The sequence below is a fragment of the Carlito syrichta genome, unplaced genomic scaffold (genome assembly GCF_000164805.1).
Source record: "Carlito syrichta isolate Samal-C Ts95f unplaced genomic scaffold, Tarsius_syrichta-2.0.1 Scaffold304553, whole genome shotgun sequence".
NCBI lineage: Eukaryota > Metazoa > Chordata > Mammalia > Primates > Tarsiidae > Carlito > Carlito syrichta.
The window spans coordinates 1,678,948-1,684,164 of NW_007248649.1; the positions used below are offsets into that span (position 1 = coordinate 1,678,948).

The 5,217-nt window shown below is 46.3% G+C and overlaps 1 pseudogene; it reads right to left on the bottom strand.

The window, feature by feature from the left end:
* Positions 1–3,613: 3,613 nt before the first annotated feature.
* Positions 3,614–4,834, bottom strand: LOC103262559 (annotated as a pseudogene).
* Positions 4,835–5,217: the final 383 nt, after the last annotated feature.

Genomic DNA, 5,217 nt, shown 5'->3' on the forward strand with positions numbered 1-5,217 from the left:
AAAAAAAAAAAAAAAAACGACTAGCAGGAGAAGTCATATATATATATATATAGTTTGTTTGTTTTTGTGTCTACCAAAAGGAAATTACTTTAGGTAGAATCTTGGACAACAAAGACAGAAACAGTTTGGGGCAATAATCTGCTTCAACCAGGTCTTAGGTCAACCCGGTTCAACACTCAAAGGGAAGAAAGTTCAAGCTGGTGAGTCATGGACAGGCGAGGTTCAACACTCAAAGGGAAGAAAGTTCAAGCTGGTGAGTCAGGACAGGCGAGGTTGTGCTGCAGTAGCAAATGAGCCCTGAAGTTGAGCTTCTCTGGAAGCTTCCGCCTCATTCATTTACCAGGTGAGGTAAGTGATGTTGCAAGTCTGGAGGCAGCTGAAAGGAAGGACAGTGAGAGATTTGGGGAGATTTAGATTTTTTAAAGAATCTTTTTATTACAAGGTTGCTAAGTGGCAAACAAACACAAACAAAAACTATGCTTGGCATAGTGCTCACACCTGTAATCTGGGTACTTTGGGAGGCTGAAGCAGGAGGATCGTTTGAAGCTGGGAGTTCAAGACCAGCGTGGGTAAAATAGTGAGACCTCATCTCTACAAAGAATAAAAAAACAAAATAAAACTATGCTGGTGGCTAAACCATGGTTAAGTTTATCCCAGATTAGAGGTGTCAGGGATAAATATGATACCTGTTTAATATTTTTGTTTTATGCTGTTCATTTCTGAAATAATCAAAATCTTTTATCTGCTATAAGTAAACATTACATCTTGACAAAATCTTTATCCGACACATAGTAGGTGCTTACTTAATGTCTGTTGAAAAAAAAAGGTCAAATCACTTTAGGTAGAGACTTAGATAACAAAGAGAGAAATACTTTGAGGCGATAACCTACATTTATCCAGAAATGAATGTTCAAAGTCCATAGTATGAAATAAGATAGAGCTAGAATAATCATGGAAGAAACAGGCCAAAAAACATTCCTTGAGATGCTTTTCTCCTCTGAAGTTTGAGTTTTCATGGACCAGTAAAATTGGAAGGAAAAAACGGGCAACTTGGCCAGTAGGGACATTAAAACAACAACAGTGCCAATTACCACCTACTAGTACTGTCCATAAAGTGGATCGAAACATTAGGCTGAAACTGAAATTAGAATAAGAGCAGTCTTTAAATTGAATACATTTCACTTTTTAAAAATCTCACTATAAGCTAGGTGCGGTGACTCATGCCTATAATCCCAGCACTTTGGGAGGTGGTGGTGAGAGGATTGCCTGGGTCTAGGGGTTTGAGACCAACATGGACAACTTGGTGAGACCTCATCTCGACAATAAATGAAAAAAATTAGCCAGGCATGCACCTGTAGTTCCAGCTACTTGGAAGGCAGAGGAATAAGGATCGCCTGAGTTCAGCAGGTCAAGGCTGCAGTGGCTGTGAGCATGTCACTGCACTCCAGCCTGGGTGATAGTGAGACTCCGACTCAAAAAACAAATCTCACTATACAGAGGCAGGGCGTGGTGGCTCAAACCTGTAATTCCAGTGCCATTGGAAGGCTGAGGCAGGAGGACTGCTTGAGGCCAGGAGTTTGAGGCCAGCCTGGGCAACATAGAGAGCCCTTGTTTCTAAAAACATTAAAAATAAATAATGAAAATAATTCTGACCACAGAAAACACTAACAAAAAAGAAAGAAAAAAAAATCTCACTGCATTGTCCTTATTTTTCTCATTTGGTCAGAGCAAAATGTACTAATCAGCACTGAGCTAAACCACCTGCCTCTCCCTCCAGAACTCTGATAAACAGAACCCCAGGGCTGTAGGGCCTGGAGTTAGCTGTGCCAACATGACCAAGGAGAATTGCTGCCCAGTTTGGGGGTGGGGACAGCTTTCAGGGACAGTACCCCTCCTGGTTCCTGGCTGTCTCCCGACCCGCCCACGACCCTCTCCCACTGAGTGGGGAGCTGGCATTAGCTCTCTCATGGGGCAGCACCGGAGCCCTGGCTCCTGGATGCCTGCCCTTGCTCTCCCTCAGAGAACATTTCTCACAGGGATTAGCTGAAGGCCCAGTCTCCCTGGCTCTCGATGCGAAGAGTGCATTTCCCTTCCCAGTTCTCTGCACCCACCTGGAAAAGCTGCCCGCCTGGCTGTTACCTCTCTGTGGAACTTTCTGGGCCCAAAGAGCTGGGGAAAACAGAAGCACAGGGCCCAAAGCTAGCCTCTAGGGGCCGGGCCTTATGGTAGGGATCTAGGTCCTTCTCTGTTTGTCCCTGTTGCTGCAGCAGCACTCAGGCCCCCCGTGGAGGATAAGAGGGTGCTTCCTGCTGGCAGCAAGATTTTAGGGCCTTGTGGACATGCAGACTTCGGGGAAGAAGCTTCCCAGGGCCGAGAAATGCCCCTCACTCCTAAGGAGATACAAGGATGAGTACAATGGACAGCTACAAGGACTTTCATTTTTACTTACACACAACAGGTGACATTGAAAGGCCCTGGGAGGCAGCAGGCATTTAAAAATGAGTTTGATGACATGGCCCTTGGGCAGGCAGGAAGACAGGAGATGAAATCGTTAGTGCATCTCATTGCTTTACAGGTTCATAAAATAGGGAAACGGGATCCAGTCTGTGGTTTCTCCTTTTAACTGGGCTCTCTTGTTTGTATGTGTGTGTGTGCGTGTGTGTGTGTGCGTGTGTGTGTGTGTGTGTGTGTGTGTGTGTGTGTGTGTTTTCTCCCAAGTTTAAACTTTCAGAGTTATATAACTGTTCCCCTTGGCTTCTAATCAAACTTACAGATTAACAGGAGGTGCCCTACACAAGCCCGGAGTTGGTGAGCCACGTGACCGTGTCTGGCTTCCTGGTTGGGGCCGCTCTAAGCAAAGGCACTTGCCTTCAAGTCAGGGAAGAGATTGTTAGCAGATAGATCCTGGGACCCATTTTTGAGGCTTTCAGGCCGGTGCTCTGAGCATCTGCTCTTCTCCAAACTGTAATCATTTGAAGTTAGGACTTCTATCACATGTTGTCCCTTGTAAGGCATGTAGACATGTGCGTTGAGATGTCTGTGTTGGCAGGAACCCCTTGAAACAACATCAAAATTTCCAGTTATTCAAGTTCTTGTTTAAGTGATGTGTTCAACCCTCTCTGGAACAATGTGATTCTTGGAAGCAGTATCTTGTGGGGCTCAGATCTTAAATACTTCCTTTCTTCTCTTTCTTGCCTCCTTCTTTTAAGTGAGTTGCCATCTCCTAGAGCTGATTAAAATGAAACTTATAAGCCTGGGGTGGTGCCTCATGCCTATAATACCAGCACTTTGGGAAACTGAGAAGGGAGAACCGCTTCAGCTCAGGAGTTCAAGACCAGCCTGAGCAATATGATGAGATGTCATCTCTACAAAAAAAAGAATTAGCTGGGCATGATGGCATGTTCCTGTAGTCCTAGCTGCTCAAGAGGCTGATTCAGGAGAGTCACTTGAGCCCAGGAGTTCAAGGTCTCAGTGAGCAAGATCACTCTGGGTGACAGAGAAAGAAAAAAAAGGAAGAAAAAAGAAAAGAAAATTATGGCTATTTCTGTGGGATTTCCCCCACTGGAAAACAACCTTTATGAGATACCCCCAGCTGCACAGTCTGTTCCTGGCATTAAGTTCCTTCTTCCTTTGAGATTCGGTCTTTCTTGAGTGGTCCCATGAACGCTTTCTTCTCCACTGCGGTCTGGGTCTGGAAGTGGCCATGGCCAAAGTTGGAAGTGATATCAATGAACTTGAGGTTAATCTTCTCCAGAGCTCACCGTTTGGTCTGCACCAGCAAGGACTTGTGCAGGGTGAGCACTCGCTTCCTGGTCCCCATCAAACAGCCTTTCAGCATGACGAAGTCATTGGTCACTTCACCATAGTGGACAAAGCCACCCAGAGGGTTGATGCTCTTTGTCAGACAGGTTGTAATCGGTGGAGGCGTTCAACTTCCCATCCTTGATAAGGTAGCCCTGGCCGATCTTATTCATCTTCTTGTTAATCTCAGTGAGGTGATGGTGAACTTTCTGCCCAGCCCGAGCCACAGAGAAGGGCACATGGGCAGGGTGCCATGCCCCAATACAGGCAACATTGTGCAGCTCTCGGTGGGTCTTGTGGGGCAGCTTCTTGGTGTACCAACCACTGGCAACCCCTTTGTAGCCTAAGCCAATGACGTCAATCATCTTATCCTGCCCGGACACTTGGTTCACAGGGACAAGCTGCTCCAGCCTCTCCCAGGCCCGGTCCAGTTTCTCAGCCACAGTGCCTCCGTTCACCTCCATCAGGTGGGCCTTCTTCTGGCACAGGGGAAGCAGGCATATCTGGGTGTGTGCAATGACGTGGATGACCTGGCAGTACTTTTTTCATCATTGCCATTAAAATTTAGTGGCCAGACTTGGTGACTCACACCTTCTCCAGCTGCTTCTTGGCATCCCCGTCCTGCCATTTCTTGCAGTACTTCGTGAAGGCCTTCTTCTTGAACTTAATCCAGTTCTTAGAGAAGCGCCTTTTGCACTTGTCACTGATGTGCTCAGCAAAGATGGTCTTGAAGGTCTGGAGGCCTCGGGGGGTTTCTACATAGCCCATGATGACTACAACCACCACGGTTAGAGTCTCTACAATGGTCACTGCCTCCACAACTTCCTTTTTGTTCACCTTGGATCCTGGCCTATCAACTTCCTGCACGATGTGGGTCATGCCAGCCTTCCATCCCAGGAAGGCTGTGAGGTAGACAGGCTTGGAAGGGTCATCCTTGGGGAAGCTCGTCACCTTCCCAATGCCTGCTGCTGAACTTCTGAGTTAGGAAGCTCAGGGACTCATGTCTGGGAGCGGAGAACTTCCTGTGAGACATGCTGCCATCAGGTCCCACCAGTAAACTCTGCAGAATTTTAGATCTGGTTGGAGAGAGCTTGTGGATAGTCCTGAACATTTCAAACTGCTTTTGGTAGGGCACCATATCTATGTGATGATTAATTCTGTGACACACATATTAATTTTATAACACCACACCCTGTCAACTTGGCTGGGCCACAGTGCCCAGATATTTGGTCAAACCTAATTCTGGATGTTTCTGTAAAGGTGATTTGGGGTAATTCTAACATTGAAATTGGTGGACTTTGGGTAAAGGAAATTGCTTTCCATAACATGGTTGGGCCTCATCCAATTAGTTGAAGGTCTTGAGAGAACAAAGACTGACCTCAGAGTAAGAAGGAATTCTGACAATAGACTGGACTT